General features: G+C 45.1%; 1 long non-coding RNA gene across 1 annotated transcript in view; it reads right to left on the bottom strand.

The window, feature by feature from the left end:
• Positions 1 to 3,041: 3,041 nt before the first annotated feature.
• LOC119166684 (uncharacterized) overlaps positions 3,042 to 18,548 on the bottom strand; it is a 31,908-nt gene continuing 16,401 nt past the window's right edge. The window contains exon 3 of the long non-coding RNA XR_012888804.1: positions 3,042 to 3,626. This is a non-coding gene — a long non-coding RNA (uncharacterized LOC119166684). The remainder of the gene's footprint in view (positions 3,627 to 18,548) is intronic.

The raw sequence follows: 18,548 nt of genomic DNA on the forward strand, positions 1-18,548 counted from the left end.
AGATGAACCGTAAGGCTTTGTTTTGTATACGCTCACATTTTAGTGCATTTGTTTTGGTGTATGGTTTCCATAGATGACTTGCGTAGGTCAGTACTGGAAGAATAGTCATTTTATACGCCATTGTTTTAGCTTGCGGGGTGGCATCGTGAAGTTTTCGTCGTAACGACCAAAGTTTACGCATGGCTTTATTGCAAACACTGTTGACATGCATGGACCAGTTGTTCAAGTCATGTGTAAGATGAACTCCTAGATACTTAACATTCTTTACTTCAGTCAGCACTGTGCCTTTAATGCTTTAAGAAAAGGATAACGGGTCTTTTTTACGTGTCATGCGCATGAAGAATGGCAAATGGAACTGAATGTTCCATTTGCCATTCGTCGCACCAAAGACTAATTTTTTTGGAAATGGTTATCAAGCTCCAGCTGATTGTCAGTGGAGCTTATCTTCGCATACACAATGGTGTCATCTGCATAATGTTTTATAGCTATTTGCTGAGAAAAATTGGCACCCATGTCACTGATATAAATAGAGAAGAGTAAAGGGCCTATTACGGACCCTTGCGGCACGCCTGATCTGACTGGTTTATTGGTGCTGGAGACATTATTCAATTCAACAAATTGTTGTCTATTTGACTAATATGCCTCTTTCCATTTCATTAGCTGACTGTCACCAGTCAAACAAGACAATTTTTAAGCAACTTTCTGCGAGCTATTTTATCAAATGCTTTTCGGAAATCAATAAATATGATGTCTACTTCACCTTTTCTATCCAAACACTGATCAATTTCATGCGTAACCTCAGTAAGAATTGAAATTGTGGAATACCTTTTGCGAAACCCGTGCTGATTAATACCTAAAATACTATTTTCTTTACAAACTTCATTTGGTGAGTAGTCGAAATGTGCTCCAGTGTTTTACAACAAGTACTTGTCGAGGAAATTGGTCAAAAATTTGTGACGTCATATTTGGAACCCTGTTTATGGATCGGTATTACCTTGGCACGCCTCCAATCTATCGGGACGTCACCGGATTGAAGTGATTTTGTGAAAATGTCCAACAGATAAAATTAACACCACTCGGCATAACGCCTTAAAAAAGCGTTAGGAATTTGATCAGGTCCAAGGCATTTTTTCACATCTACTTTATGTAAGAGACCCAGAATGCCTTCTTGTGTTATAGTTAGCTCAGGTAGACATTGCTCATTAGAAATTCGCACTTGAGGAGTTGAACCATTGTCTCTAATGAAAACCGATTCAAAATATTCATTAAATTGGCAAGCCTTCTTATAATTAGTCGTAATAGTTACACTATCGTTCTTCAAAAATTAGATGCCAAGTTTTGGTCCTAAAAGGCACCTCCAAAATCTTCCCCGTGATGTTTTAATGAAATCAGTAAGAGTTTCATTCATGTACCGGTGTTTCGCTTGACTAATTTCTATTTTGAGTTCTTGAGAAAGAGAACTGACGTAATGACGTGTTTTTGTTGACAATGGTTTTTTAGCCCTCGTTCTTTCAAGAGTCATTTTTTCTGAATTATTTTTCGCGTAATTCATGGGTTTCTTCTGTTAACTTTCTTGGTGCGTCTTGGAACAAATAGTTCTATTGCTTTCCAAACAATGCATTTAAACCTGTTCCATGCATCATTTACCGATGTAGTATTCAGAGAGATATATTGAGTGAAATTATCATACCCCTGCTCTAAATGATCGATTGCTCCAGTATCATCTGCTTTAGAAAAATCGAGAACTGTCGTAGTTTTATTCTTTTTTACCCGAGTGCGCGTGGTATCGATATGCATGATCACCATTTTGTGATCAGATATCCCTTCTAATACTTCACATTTATATGTGGATTGCGCGTCTGATCTGCTCAAGAAGACCAAGTCGAGCAGTGATTCTCCTGATTCGTGGATTCGCGTAGGTGTAGTTACAATTTGTGTTTGGTCAAGGGAGAAAGCCAGATCCAAAAAAAAAAAAAACTCGAGACACAGCTTGTTCATTTTAACCTTCCTGATAATTCACCCAATCGATATGCGGTAAGTTGAAGTCTCCAGCCAGTATGATCTTATGATTAGAATGGCCAAACTTATCAGTTAAGAAATTATTAAGGAGTATCATATATTCTTCAGGGGTGCCAGGTGGGCGATACACTGCGATGACTACAAGATACTGCCCATTCATTTGTATCGTGCACGCAACGCATTCTAATTCCGGTGGGGTGAAAATTTCAGTACAATGAATTGAAGTTTTGTGAATAATGGCAACACCTCCTCCCCTGGATCCTCGGTCTTTGTGACGGGCAGTATAATTGGGAGGCAGTAACTCTGTATTTTCAACTGATTCGCTTAACCAGGTTTCTGTCATAATTACAAGATCCGGTTCATGTTCAAAGAGCGCAGCCTCAAAGAGTGATGACTTATTACAGATACTACGTGCCTTAACATTCATAACTGTTAACTTGTCAAGAAAAATTTCCACTGCCGTCCAAGCTGGTGTCTTTCTCGTAATGGTGAGCGTTTCGGCACTCTTTACGAGAATCAGTGGAATCGTCCCAGTAATACGCCTTGCCGTCTACGTAGAGCTTATCGTAAGCTAGACGCACCCGCTTTCCACTCAACTTCTCGTCTTTAGCGCTTTCCTAAAGGCACTTTCTGCTGTGTAGCACGCGTTTTGAAAAGTCATCACTGATTGAGACGCGCGAACCCTTAAGCTTGTGACAGTTACGCATAATTTCCTGCTCTTCCTTGAAGTCGCATAGTCAGAGAATGACAGGTCGCGCTTTTGTCTGTCTTTTTCCAATGCAGTGCATACGCTCCACGCTTTTAGGTGATAAACCGATGACTGAAAAAATTTTCTCCTGTACCACTTTCGTCGGGTCTTCCTGTGTTTCCCTGTCCTGCTCATGAAGACTGAAAATAACAAGATCATTGCGGCGCTGGGGATTTTCAATGTCATGAACCTTCATAGATAACACTTCAACTATTTCTTTTAGTCGGGTTGCTGTTTGTTGTGCGTCATCCAGTTTAGACAGAGAGGACTCAAGTTTACCTAGGTGGTCGTCAATATTTTTTATTGCTGCACCATTTTATTTTACTTCCTTTTGAACTGCTCTCTGATCACGTTTAATGTTGGCTAATGTTTTTGACTGCTCCTTCAAACTTTGCAAAATCTGCTCAAGTTTGTCATCTGAGTTTGAACTCGGACCCGGATTCAACTCGACATCAACCCCTTGTGACAAGCTTGAGAAATATGGACCAAAAATTGTACACTATCAACTCCAGTGTTCGTTGGCACGGCACAACTATTAGAGACAAATGATCACTTTTAAATGATGAAGTAATCTGCCTCACCTGCAAACAAGCAAATACGAACAGTTGGACACCATGTTTGTATTCGTGCCGTGCCCGCAACTGAGTAGGTGGGCGTCCGGTGGGCTATTTAAGTCGGCGGCAGTCCATAGCGTGGTTGTCTTCGATTGGTAGATGCTTCCGATACAGGCGTCTTTGCTGCACGTGGATAGAAGCGGCATCGGCGACAGATCCAGATAGCTTGAGAACGGCGGCTCGTGCTCCGTCTTGGTGAAAGCGGCCATTGCACTTGAATTCGCAGCGGTGACAAGAAGCGGAACCTGCAAACAAGCAAATACGAACACGTTGGACACCATGTTTGCATTCGTGCTGTGCCCGCAACAGATATTGCACTGTACAGTCAAAAAGAAACTTCACTTGGCAACACTGTCGGACGGTAAGAAGACACCCTTTATTTACGACCGCGCATACTGCAGTGAGCAGTAACACTGAATAAATTTGTCGCCATTCCGTGGAATTATCAGTTCACGAGCACTTCATCACGTTGCACCTTTATGAACACAGACTGATTTTCACGTGCAGCTTTCTTTTTTTTTTTTGCTTCTCGAGACTGGTTGATACCCTTCACGAAAAAATAAAGTCGTGACAGCTCGCATAAAACCACTCTTTTTGACACGAGATGCGGTGCGATCGAGGTCGTATAAATTCAAGGTAAACAAAGCTTGAGTAAGCGTTCCAGCGAAGCTGCAGTCCCCGTAGGGTTCGCCACCTCGGGACCGTAGTCAGCAGGAAGGTCCATCGATGAACCTGAATCGGTGGCCTCACCGTGAACACATAGTGCTGCAGTTTTCTTGGAGATGGTAGATTCGGCCGCTTAATTCTCCCGCTTTCTCGGAGGTTTTGGGTGCGGCGCTTTCTTCGATAACTAGCTTGGTAAGATGGGCGGTAACATCGGCACGTCGTCCAGCGTTAGCTCTGGTCTCCTATGTGGTACGTGAACTTCTTCACCGTTTACAACGTGCACGTAGTCTCCGAGAACACATGAAGACTCGAAGTGAAGCTTACATACAGAGCAGCTTTCGTTCATGGTCCCCTCTTGTCGATGTAAATTCTGTTCCCACACCTTCCTCCATGCATCGCCTTTGGGTGCAGTGAAAAGTGACGGCTGCTTACCTTTTTTCCAAAGGTATACCCTGCTTCGCACCTAGGTGCAAAGCGGTGTCGTTGTGGCCGATGACTCGGCATCGCCTCACTGTTGCGCGGCCAGCAAAAACATTGCCAGAAAAAACTTTGGTTAAGCGGGCGTGAACACAAGCAACAGGTCACTGAACAGCACCTGAGAAGGCAGAGCGGGGTGGAGCTGACAAGCCTGCCAGCCCATGCTACGGCAGCGCTCCCTTTGGAACCAGTTTTTTGTCCACGTGCGCCGTTTCACGCGATGCATTGCGAGAGAGAATGCCTGAACACACTACCCATATTCTAGTACACTATATCTGCGCAGAGAGAAGAGAATTTCAGCTGCCTCAGCAACGCCAGCGACGAGCCAGATTACAATTGTGAGTATAAGTTACTGTTCTTCTGTACGAGTGCCTTCTTGTTCATACCTGTCACGTGCACCTTAATCAACCGCTGAGCGTAGTGTCCGAGTATTCGGAGAGTAAGTAGGACGAACAGTTGCGGCTAGTCGCGTACGTGTGACCCGAGTGATCGATCTTTTTTTCTTTTGAGTCGAGTGTACATAGTAGAGTACAGGTAATCTTCTATTACGCAACTTGTGTAAGCTTACCGCAACATGACGGGAGCCTATGTCGTCTGCCTATGTCTAGGGTATCCTTTAGAAAAGTACCTGCAAGTCACCAATGTTAATTTTATGTGCCTGGATGTCAAACTTGTGCAGTGGATCGGCAGTGTGAGCGAAATGGTGCATACACGTAGCACATGTCGCATCATTTTGCATAACCACGTCTACAATTCACCTAAAACAAGGCCAACTACTGCAGTCTGCCGTGGGTTCAGCGTGGCCGTTATATGGAGCGTGGCCCATTGTAACTAGAGGCAGATCTTAGTGTGGCAGGTCAGTACGCTAGACAAGGCTTGTGTAACTTGCTAGCTACATCAGATATAATGAGCACATACGTTTAAAAGCTTCGTGACATCAACATTTATGTCATTTGCTTCGAAGCAAAGAAAGTTGTGGCGGTGATTATGTTGATAATTGCGGGTTAGCTTGACAGACAACAAAAGGAGGTCTGAGATACGTTTTCGTTTTTCTTGCTTTGCAAGCCCAACAAAACCTTTCAGTTTGTTTTGAAAATTCACTCGTGGCGAGTCGAAAAAAAAATATGAAATTTGAAGTAATAATTCATCTGAATTCTTATGTTTGCCTTGTCTGTTAACATTGTGTGGTTTTATTATTGTAAGCGCCCCCCCCCCTCCAATTCCTCATCGAGTGATGCTGCTTCTGCACACCAATGTGTCAAACTAAGTTTCTTGCACCATCCTAATAAAATCAATATAGATTATGCCATGCTGCACCAGAGTACCACGTTTGACAGAGGCAATAGCATTGTGGCAATGGCATCTATCAGTGGCAATAGCATTGCTGGTTTAAACATTTGCCGCTTGATTTCGAGGCCACCAATCTCACAGCCAAACATGAAGAATTATTTTTTTACCTGAACAGTGCTGGCACGCAATATGTGCTATACTGCATGTAGCCAGAAACCAGATGCAATATTTAACCACCCAGAGGTGGAAATTTAGTTGTGTTGAAGAGGTTGTGCGCAAGTGCACAACCATAAAGCCGTCAAAATTTTTTGAAACGGTGCAGTAATAGCGGAGTTAAATGCGTTTGATTATCTAAGCACAGTAATCACTCCTTCCATTCTTCTTTTCACTACCCTCCGTTGGTACCTCTCCCGAAGCCGCTTTGCTCTCTTGCCGAGCACCACTCCCAATCTTGCGCGGCATACATCATCGATGACATATTGCTCCAAACACTGTCTTGTTACGGTTGCCGCGACTCCACCCTCTGTGAACTGTGTGCTTGTTGGCGAATCGCTGTTGCTGTGCCAGCCGGTGCTTATACGAATAGTGTTAGTATGAACCCTGTGCCACGGACCAGAGTACCTGATTTACAAGCACGTGCATGCATGCGGGCATCCCGACAAACGACGAGTGGCGTGTACAGCCTCTTGCAGGCTAACAGGATGTCGTAGGTGTTAGCTTGGCCAATGGCAGCATATTATTCTGCACGTCAGTATCAACTTCTTGATGTCACGTGCCAACCCGAAAGGCATGGGGGGGAGGGTGGTTTCTCGGAATTTGTGGAGCATTGGGGGCATGTTGCGCTGCTACGTGGAGAATCATTGGTCATGCAGCATTTTTCATATGGTGCACGTGTCTACTTCAAATGTTTGAAAAAAATTATAGGGGGTAGTTTAGGGGCACTTTATATGGTCACCGGATTTTAAAATAAGGATTGCTTTAGTTATTTGCTATTCATGAGCAATAATGCAGGGCGGCTGAAAGGAGGCTATAGCGAGACACAGATGGGGAATAAGGAAGCTTTTTTACACCATTGCGAAGCGTAATTTACTAGAGAGGGGCTATGTCCATGTGGGAGTTAATTTGTAAGCGTTTTAGTTAGAATGGGAGGAGATACAATGAAAGAACAAGAGAGATCAAAAAGTTTATAGGCAAGCTGAGAGATCCGAAAATGCTTTCAACTCATGAAATAATATAAAATGAATACAGCATATCATCAATATTGGCACGTGTTGTTTTTGAAAGCTTGAGATCGCAGAGTGGGACGACTTCAGCCTTTTATTTGTTTCTTGAGTAGACGCTAGGTGTTGTTGCAATTAGGAGGAGTCATTTTTGTGATTTTTGCAGCAGGATTACGGTAAGCCAGGTACAAAACAGACTAATTCGATTCTTTGGGCTCAAGCGCTTCATTTCAATTGAATTCATGTTGTTCGGATGCCAATTTGTCTCCATTTTATTTACGCAATGTGGCCTTCACCCGTTCTATGCACCTTCCATGGCTATTCTCATATCTTGACCACGAGAATAGCCTTGACTAATCAAGTGTGCTTCCATTTCATTCTTTTGTTTCATGTCTGCCCTGTTCTAGATAGAATACTTACAAAATAGCCCGTCCGATTTATTGCACATCTAACTTGAAATGAAACTTTTTACTCTTTCTTTATAGCTCAAATAAATAATGCTTTGCCACTGAAGTCGTCAACGTATGCTATATATAGCATTAACACACAAGTAAATTTTCTAAACTTGTAGTCTTTTCTGCGTGAAAAAGCAAAATGAAAAGGTATTCATAAAGTAGGTGCTGATTAGCTGTTATTTCATTGAATACCCATTTTTTGGGGGAGGGAGGGGATGTGCTGGTAAACATCACAGTAGGTGTAAAATGATTGCGTTCACGTCATCACTTTCGGGGCACATTTTCACCTTTCGATTTCACGCCGTTTGCACCAGGGCAGTTGTGTATCGCCTACTGAACATTCGCGAAACCACCTCTGCGTAATTAGGAGGAGTGCACCCACAGTTAAGGGTAACAGATTTGCCAGAACACCATGTTTCAGTTTCGAACTGTGTTGAGACACTTGAGACATTTATTAACATTTTACGGCACACAAAGTTGGATACAACATTTTTTTTGAAGGAGGATCACCATTTGGAATAATATATTTGCTCTTCTTGTACTATAAATAATAATAATATTAATACCAGTGGAAGGTTCACAGCATTCGGGTCGCCCTTCTATAATTGGCCGCCGCCTCTGAAAGAGCACATGGAATGGTTGAAAAGTACACATAGTGAAGCAACAGGTGTGCAAACCACACCACCAAATGTTACCTTATTAGACTCCACAATAAACAAGAAAACATAAGCAACATGTTCGAGCACAACCAAACCATTAGATGAGAATTGATGACATGCAGAAGCTACGTGGCTAATATGTAGTTGTTATCACAATGTAATCGACAAAGTAATGCTGTAATCAGCAGCAGAAGCAAGCATGAGTACCGTGACGCATCTTTGAAGCTCGTGCATAAGGCTGGTTTGTCTTTGGCTGCATTCACACCGTGGAAAAACTGTTTCATTCTGGCATGGCATGAAAGAGCGTGCTGTGATGAGTGCCTATGCTTTCCCACATCTGGATAGAACGTAGAACATAAACAGGCATTTAATTGTAAGCAGCGAAATGACCAACAGATCTGGCCCTTCACGTCAGCCACGAGAAAGTCAAATAACGAAGAGGTTAATTTACTGCAAATATTTTTAGCATCCCAGTTTGCTCAGTCTGAGCAACATGGCACACGAAAACTTGTTGGTGCTTGCACCCCTATCTGCCACCACACGTTAATATGAACATTCTGTGCTTGGACAGGTGGAGCGTGCCCAGCCTTCAACATTGCAGAAATGTGCTCGGTGTCTGCTAGATGGCAGCAGATTCTGCACGTCTGTACAGCGCTGTCGGGTGTTCGAAAAGTTTCCACACGGGATCCACGCTCACAACTAAAAATGAATGTGCGAACAGTCCAATTATGTATATTTCAAAATAGGATGTAGGTGTGTATATCTGGGGGAAGTTGCTGTCATTGTCATTACACTCAAGAATGTTCCCCGTTGTTGTCCGAATTGTCAGAGAGTCTAGATATAGCCCGGAAGTCCAATTCTTTTCCCTTTATTTGGGTAATTTCACATTATTCAAGTCTGTTTTGTTGTTAGTTGCTTCTGTGTGTTCGGCCAGCACGTTGGACGAAACCTCCTTTCTTATATCATACATGTGCCGCTCTAGTTAGAGCTACTTCTCTTGCCAAGGTAACCAACAGTAGCCTTTGCCACTTTCACCCTCCTCCTTGGCTCTCCTTTTCTATGTGTGTACTCGACCACACTGGTTTCCGTCCACCAGTAGCGTAGCCAGGGGGTGGCACACCAGGCCCGTGCCTCTGCCCTCCCAATATTTTGCTACGGTATATAGGGGCACAGAAAATAATGGTCTACCACATCTACTTGCCTAGCTGGGACCTATTCTAATCAAGGTGGCGCCCCCTTCAAAAAACATTTCTGGCTATGCCTCTGCCATCTGCGACTTCAGGTCACACTGCAGGGTTCTTTTCATATAGATTACGTCTGTAGAATGGGCTCATAGCCACTGTCACTTCCTCTCAATGCTGTTTTGATATTCAGGCGAAAACTTGGTAAGCTTCGAAAACTGATTCATCATCTAAGAGCTGTCGTGAAATATGGCACAGTTTGTGAATAAAGCTTAAAAAAAAACTGGACACTCTATTTCATTGAAAGCTCTGAGCTCCCACCACCCCCAATTTTTTGTTTTGAAGTTGCATCGTCCCAGCCACGGTCCTGGCGATGGACATCTGTGGTACTGTCGCCATGTGAACGGGTGCACGCCGTTGTTACTTTACCTGGTCGAACGTGCCTTCAGGGAGAGCCAAAGCGATACCTAACCCCACGGTGGAAAAAAAAGCAAAGTTTGAAGTTGGTGAAGGGGAGCTGTTGTGATTAGAAAATTTCTTGGCTTAGGATTCTAACCCGTGCATTGAATTCTGAATAGGCCACCTTTGCCATTTTACATTAGTGCTTTGTGGATAAGCATATTGAGATTTGGAAGGGGTTGATGTCCCTAGTCACGGGACACTGCACAAAATGTTCACTTACTCATGCGTTTGTATACTGCCTAATTATGAGTATCAGTGTAATCACTGATTTCTAAATATGCTACTGGAAATAATTTGGGCAGTGTATGATATTTCTGCTTCCCTAAAAAAACAAACTAAATTGTGCACCAGTTTTTTTGTTTTTGTTTTCACCACCTGAGCATTTCAGTATCAGTAATCTTCCAAATTTCATGGTCGCAAGCTTGGCAGATCCATATTTTATTTCGCAGAGTCTGCCAAATGATTTTACACGCAGAGCAAATGCTAATATGGACTTTATCATTGTTGGCTCAGTAGGGTGGTTCAAAATACCACTTTAAATGAAAGAGCAGTGCTGATGAGTACACTGCACAATTCAGGTGATGTCAAATTGTTTATACATATTTTGTTTCTAAATGTAAGCATTCTTTTTTATACTGCTCAAAGTTTGGTATCTAGAGATGAAATTTGCATATTTTTTGTCCCTGTTACCTGCTCAAAATTTACATACAAGTGCTCCAAAGTAATATTTTGCTGCTCCTAAAATTGCTCCAAGTTCTATTTCGGCTGTTGCACCCCTGATTTTGGTAAACAGTAGATTGCAGTGACACTGTGTTCAATAAGCAAACAAGTTTGATATTCGGACATTCTTTTTGCGTTTCCTCTGGTGCCCCCATAATCTAACATGCACCTAGCAGTCTGATTAATACAACTGTTGGCGCATGGCTGAGCAATCTTGTACACTACTTCTGTAACACAAGAAATGGAGGAGCTTCGGTGTTTCTGACCACATTCACCTTTATTTTTTGTTTTGCGTTTGGCCCCGATCGTAACAAGTGTGCAAGTGCTGCCCAGCTTCTTTAGAGCAGTACATACCACTGCCAGACGCTCTTAATTGTGCGCCATCTTGTTAACAAGTCTAAGAATTGTTGTGTATTTTCGTGTATTAATAAGAGCTTGTATCAATAAAGAGCTTGAACGTAGGGCAGCAAGCTGAAGTGCCTTTTATAATTTTTCTCACAAGCTTCGCATTTGCTGAAATGTTTGATATATCTCGCCACCTTTTCGCAGGATCTAGTAACCGCATAATCTGGAAACCCTGCTGTTGGAAACCTCTGGATCTGAGCATAAACACTGCTCAATACCTTGTGCACACATGACTTGCACACAGCTCCCTGTACCAAAGATGCAGCAATTCAATCTTTGATCTCTTTGGAATAAGAAAATGACCGGCGAAAGAGGCTGTTGCCACCTGGGCCTGTACTGCCAACACACATGCATCGGTCAGGAGCGAGACAGCTGCTCAAATTGCACATTTTTTATTCATTTCTTTTTTTTCGTGCCAAGCTGCTCTAAAAGCATACTAATAAATAAAATCACACTGAACTGCTCTGAAACCTACCACCTCATTCTAATCCTAAAATGACAACTGAACTGAAAAGGTACCTGTCAATCTATCGAATGATGATTTCAGGTATCTTTCCAGTTAAGCTGTCATTTTAAGACGGGAATAAGGTAGTCAGGCGCATGCGCCATCATTTGTCCTTTCTTCTGTGCGTGATCTCCTCGCCCTCTTCACCGTATATATATTTATGCCATCTGTGGAATAAAATTGGCTATAAGTGTGCGCCCTGTTCTATCTCTCTGCTATACCTTCCTTCTGAAAAGTTCCCTGTGCACTAAAGAAATATATTTCTCCCCAAAAAAAACCAAAGGGCGCTTGCGGTACTGCTGCGTATTCAAGTGCAACAGAATGTAAAAAGGAGGACGTATAGAGGAAAGGGAGAACGTAGAAAGAGGAGGCAGCGTTGCATCCAAGTGGTCAGCCGCGCAAAATTCTGCTCTCGCTCTCCTTTCTGGTGCTTTCGGGCTCGTTTCTAAACCAGATGGAACGTGTCTGCTATTTTTTTCTGATAGTGAGGACAGCCACCAGTGGAAGCCAAGGCCTAACAGTCGAGTTTAAACGGTGTTTTGCTGGAAATGAAACGAGCATAATATGCAACAAACGGCATTATAAATTTTTTTTGATCTGACCCACTGAGTGTTGAGTAGTGAACTTCAAGACTAACAAAGTTTCAATGCGTCCGTCCATTTGACCATCACCACCAAACTATATCTGATGCCACTGCGTGTAGTGAATGAAACGGTAGGCAGGTAGTCTTTTTTTTTTTTGTAAACAGTTGCTTGTAAAGGAAAGCTGCATTGCCCCCAACACTTCTGCAAGGCCACGTTCATACGCCTCTGGGCTGTTAAAAGAGATACTCTCGCAGTGAAAACTCGATCTCGAAGTGCCTCTGTTTAACTTAATTTGTGCAAAAAACAGGGTTCTTGTTACAAAAAAAGGAGCAGACTACTCAAAGCTTAGCTTTATGGAGCCAGCCAATTCAGTAAGCGTTTTTCTGACTTGCTGCCGTGGCTAAGTAAGATCGGAAATTATGCGTTGCTAGAGAAGTATCAAATGTCTTTGATGTTTGCTTGTTGTTTAGCTCACCTAACACGCAGTTTCAGTTTTTTCCGCTTGCATGTGTCGGCGTAAAATGAACATGGCTCTTCAACATTGATAATTGCTAGGCTTTAATATGCCAACAAGATATCATTCTGAGGTATGCTGTAGTGTGCGTACCAAGATTGAGACCACTTGGGGTTCTCCAATGAGCACATATCTTTTCGTTCACGGGTGTTCTTTTTATATTTCGTCCCCATATAAATGCAGCCATTGTGGTCGGAGATCCATGCCGCGCTAACAAGCATAAGACCACGACACCACCCGCGCTATGCTGCCACAGTGGTTTGCTTGATCGACGTTCACGTACATACATACCGCATAGAGGGTGTAAATATGCCGCCAGAAAAAAAAGTGGCGTGACAGCCACTACTTATTCGTTTTTTTTCTTACTGCAGAAGTGCGCACTGTAGTACCGTCCCCATGGGCATATAAGCCATACTACCATAGCATAAAATCCCAACCAGTAAATGATCCCGAGGGAGATGTCATCACTACACAACACTGTTTCTTCGATGCCACATGCATAGATGCAGTCCGCTTTGCAGAGCTTCTCTTTGTTTTCAAATGCTATTTATGTGAGAGTAGCCTTCAGACTGGTTTTTAAACTACAGTACAGTATTACTGGTGCAATGGCTTTGAGAGCTGTTTGTTCAAAAATTAAGCACGGCAGCACCGCAAGAGCGTGCTTTCCCTAAAGCCGGTCTGCGAATGGCTTAATTGTGTCGCGACTCTCTGCCAAGTGCTGTTTTTGGCGAGCCAGCTATGCAGTGGTGGTCTCCTATGAGACCAAGACTTCGGATCATTGCAAGTCTCGAAAAGCACGTGAAATTTCGGAGGTTTATATAATGCCAAAAGAACAACATAATAAACCCCATTAGCACATCTTTCATAGCATTTGGAGTTATCATTTCAAAATTATTACAGGAGCCTTGCAATTATCCACAAGTGTCAGCGCTAAAATTGCGCTTGTATAGATTCTTTCATCTTGTATTGTCTATGTGGTGGTAAGTCATCCTCTTGTGCAGAATTAGCTGATGTGTGCACAAGAATAATCCAGAGTGAGAAGTTCGTGCGGTCGTGTGTCTTGTTGTCCTCTTATAAATTTATACAGCTATAGGGTATAGCTGCAGACTAGTTCACCTGGCTTGCAACCCTGTAAGTCATGTTTAGAAATAATGAAAGACCTTGTGTTTATTTGTAAATTAGTCAAACAAGCTTGTTTAATCAAATTAATTTAACACCTCTTTCTAAATATTTTGGTCTGTGGCAGATTTTTTCGCACAACGACTGTTGAACTATATGATCATTTCTTTTCATAATGAACACATGACATTTAATTTGAATAGTACATTATAGCGTCTGCTGTGAACATGAATGATCACTCTATTGCCCAGATTACAGAATACTTCAATAAATGCTGAAGGAAGCCACAATCCTGGCGCCATGCCAAGATTATCTTTGTCCCTAAACCTAACAAACCTCTCACTATATCTAACATTTGGCCAATTTCGCTCACATCATGTCTCCGGAAGCTTCTCAAACCCATTGCAATAAACCGACTAATGAACACATGCACGACCACATTCTATACCCGCACACAATGGTGAGCTTCCACTCATGTCTCTCCGTCCAAGATGCCATGCTTCAACTGACGCACGACATCCTTGATCCTACAATAGCCGCTCATAATAAAGCCATCTTTGCCCTGGACTTAACCAAGGCTTTTGATCGCGTTGATCGCGTAGAACAGGTAGCGATCATTGCGGCTCCCTCCCTCTCAATGTGGGCGTACGCATGTACGCATACATACAATCCTCCCTCTCGGGACGCACGGCCGAGTTTCAAATGGGCCCCCATGCACCCCCTTATACACCCTCGGTGGAGTAGGCACTCCGCAAGGTTCAGTCCTTTCCCCTTTACTCTTCGGTGTCACACTCGTTTCCTTAGCCCGCGCTCTTGACAATAGCCCTCACCTTCACCACACCCTCTATGCCAACGACATCACTCCGTGGGATACCCGCGGTAGTTATGGAGACTTAAAGGTAACATTACAAACCGCTGCAAATATCACACAGCGACACGCACAATGCATTGGTCTTTCCTGCTCTCTGGGAAAATCTAAGCTTCTTCTCATAGGCCCTTCACCACGTACTCTTCCCTCTACTTCTATCACCATTACTCTGACCAGCCGTGCTATCCCGGAGGTTGACACACTCCGGATCTTGGGCCTTCACATCCAAAACAACGGCCATAATATTTTCACCATCCGAAAACTGAAACAGGTGACGAAGGGACTCTCGCACCTCGTCCGCCGAGTTTCTGGCAAACATTAATGCATGACAGAACACGATTTTGGTCGACTTATTCATGCATTCATACTGAGCCACTTTCTTTGTGCAGTCCCTTATCTCCGACTTCGACAAAAAGAAATGGCCACCCAAGATGTCATGCAGGCCTACAATATGGTTTTAAATTTCCCTCCTAACACCCAAACCACTTAACCTTTTCAACTTGGGCTTCAGAACACTACACACGACCTGATAGAGACCCACAGGCAAGCCCAATACACTCTTCTACCTGTGAAGATGTGCCTGCAGCAAGCAGTATCGCCAACGCCCGGCTCTCTCGGCTCGTGCTTCGGTTCGTTGCTGTGCCAATCACCAGACGGTTCTTCACGCTGTCTCGTCCCTGTCTTTAACGGCTAATAAACTTCTTCACATTTGGTGGAAGGTGTTGTTAATCCCCGTTGCTACACCCTAGAGCTGCGAAGCCGCACGCTACTGCCTGTCATGACAACGCCACTCTATCGGCGCCTTCGCCCCAGTTCAACTGCCCTGGCCATCCTAGGCTACGGGGCCCGAAGGTCTTCAGTGTTGCGGGTGGGACCGACGTCGAAGACTGGCTCGAGTACTACGAACTGGTGAGCACCAAAAATAAGTGGGATGAAGCCGACAAGCTGGACCACGTCATATTTATCTCACTGGCGTCGCCGAATTGTGGTTTAACAACCACAAACACAACATCCCCACATGAAGCGTCTTCAAGACGTCATGTGCTGAAGTGTTCGGTCAGCCGGCTGTCCGCAAGCAGTGGGCGGAACAGCGCTTACGCGTCTGCTCTCAGCAGACTGGCGAGACCTTTACCAGCTATATTTAGGACGTCGTCGACCTTTGTTGACGTGCAAATGACACCATGCCCGAATCTGACAAGGTCAAACACATTCTGAAGGGCATCGACCACGGCGAATTTCAAATGATATTGGCAAAAAATCCAAGCACAGTTTCCGAAGTCGTCAGCTTGTGTCAGAGCTACGAAGAGTTGAAGAAGCAACGCACTCTGACTCGGCAGCCTCAGCGTGGTGGTGAGTCACTGTCCAGTTTTGACACCCTGCCTGACAATTCATCATTGCTTCAGCAGGTCCGAGCCTTCATCCGTGAGGATGTCGCCCGCCAACTTTCCCTAGTGCCCTTCACTCACGAGACCACCACCCGTCTACCTGCCCCGCTTCGCACTGCTATTTTAGAAGAGATTGCCCAAGCTGTTCTTCTTGTGCACCACGAGCCGCCTCTATTCAGCCGTGTTCATTGCCAGCGTGTCGCGCAGCCGGTAGGCTCTCCTGTCACCTATCCGCCAGCCGCGCAGCCTGTGGCCGCACCCCTAACGTATGCAGCGCAGCCTGTGGCTCCTCCTGTCGCCTGCTCGCAAGAGATGCAGCCTGTAGCAGCGCCGTTCACATATGCAGACGCTGTGCGTAGGCTTCCGCAACCACCCTACACCACGCGCTCACAGCCCGCACACCCCGCTGCTTATACTGCACCTTGGGCGGCACCACCAGTCGCCAATGCTTGGAGGACGCCCGATAACTGACCGATATGCTACGCCTGCTTCACTTCCGGACACGTTGCCCGCTACTGCTGCCGTCGACCTCAGACGCTCGGCGACTATGTCCGTTCGTCGCAACGCGGCAGCTAACCCTTCGCACAATACTGACCGGTCTCGTCACCTCGTTATGCCCCTCCCAACGACCCCGACTTCGTGACGCCGCGCGCACCCTCTCCTTGCCGGCAATCGCCCTCCCCCATGCGTCGCCGGCCCGGACCTTCTGACCAGGAAAACTAAGCACCACAGTTCAAGAGGCAAGAACTTCGCCATTTTCAAACTGTCTAAGCCCTCACCCCTCTCCTGCTAACGTGGTTGCAGTAACTGTTGAAGGTTACTGTACTTTCGCCCTTGTGGACACCGCCGCCGCTGTTTCTGTTATTGCCGCTAATGTCTGCCGTGTATTACGTCAAGTCACGACGCCGCTTTCGGCACTGTCACTCCACACCGCAAGTGCACAGCAAGTAATGCTTCTCACAGCCTGCACTGCGAGAGTGTCCATCGAAGGCATTGTTTACATTGTGGAGTTTATTGTCCTCACTGTCTGTTCGCATGACGTCATTCTCGGGAGCGACTTCCTATCCCGCCATAATGCCGTCATCGACTGCGCATGCGCTGAAGTTGAGTTTTCACCCTTTTGTGATGTCTCGTTACTTGACGCTCTTCATCAGCCGACGAAGTTGTTCGTGCAAGAAGATACCGATATTCAGGTGGAAACCTGAAAATTTCGCACTTGATCTCGTTTCATGCAACGCCTTCACGACGCTACAGTTTTTTTATGCCTTCAGATATCATCACGAGTCGTCCAGCTCTGTCGCTGCCTTTCGAAACAATTGACCTTGCCACCGGAAGAAGCAATATGTTCATATTCAATCCGCTTTTCACACCGGTCACTTTGCTTGCAAGAGAATGTTGCGGCCGCGTGCAGGATCTCGACTCTTCGTCTTTGGTTGATGCCCCGGATGGCTACTGCGACCACCCAAAATCACTGTCGGCCATCGAGGAGTCGTCCAAAGATACGTTTTTCAGCGCCATCAGCGACACCCTCACTAATACTGAACATGCCAACCTGCTTGACCTTCTGCATGAGTTCCGGAATCCTTTCGATGTGTCACAACCTCAACTAGGCCGTACGTCGCAAGTCAAGCATCATGTTGACACCGGCCAACACCAGCTACTGCGTCAAAGACCATACCATGTCTCCACTGAAGTGCGCCGCGTCATCAACCATCAAGTCAAAGATATGCTTTGTAGAGACGTCATTCCGCCATCTCACCGTCCCTGGGCGTCTCCTGTCGTTCTGGTGCGTAAGAAAGATGGATCTATCCAATTTTGCGTGGACTATCGTCGTTTGAATAAGATAACCCGCAAGGACGTATATCCTTCCCGCGCATTGATGACGCCATTGACGCCCTTCACGGAGCGGAATTCTTCTCGTCGCTAGATTTGTGTCTGGCTACTGGCAAGTTCCAATGGCTGAAAGCGATCGCCAAAGAACTGCATTTATAACACCTGACGGACTATACGAGTTTAACGTCATGCCCTTTGGACTTTGTAACGCGCCCGCCACGTTTGAACGACTTATGGATAATACGCTACGTGGCCTCAAGTGGAATATGTGCCTCTGCTACCTCGACGATGTCGTGGTTTTTTCGCACGACTTTTCTACGCACATTCTTTGCCTCAGGTACGTTTTGACTTGTCTGACCTACGCTGGCCTGCAGCTTAACCTGAAAAAATGCCGCTTCGCTGCATGCGAGCTCGTCATCCTAAGCCACATCGTGTCGAAGCACGGCGTATTACCAGACCCGGCGAAACTTTGAGCAGTCGCAAAATTTCCCAAAACGACGACCCTGAAGGAACTTCGCAGTTTTGTAGGCCTATGCTCTAACTTTTGGTGCCTTGTTCGCAATTTTGCATCCAACATGTCACCTTTAACCCAGCTTCTTCGCGGTGACGTGAACCTCTCCTCCTGGTCCCCTGTATGTGACGTTGCCTTCACTACTCTGTGCCGTCTGCTCACCTCCTCACCTATTCTTCGCCACTTCGACCCGACGGCTCCTACCGAAGTGCACACCAACGCCAGTGGCGTCGGGCTAGGCGCTGTTCTCGCTCAACGAAAGCCCGGCTATTCGGAATACGTTGTAGCCTACGCTAGCCGCACTTTGACGAAA

Source organism: Rhipicephalus microplus, unplaced genomic scaffold, assembly GCF_043290135.1.
Source record: "Rhipicephalus microplus isolate Deutch F79 unplaced genomic scaffold, USDA_Rmic scaffold_16, whole genome shotgun sequence".
In the NCBI taxonomy this organism is placed as follows: Eukaryota; Metazoa; Arthropoda; class Arachnida; order Ixodida; family Ixodidae; genus Rhipicephalus; species Rhipicephalus microplus.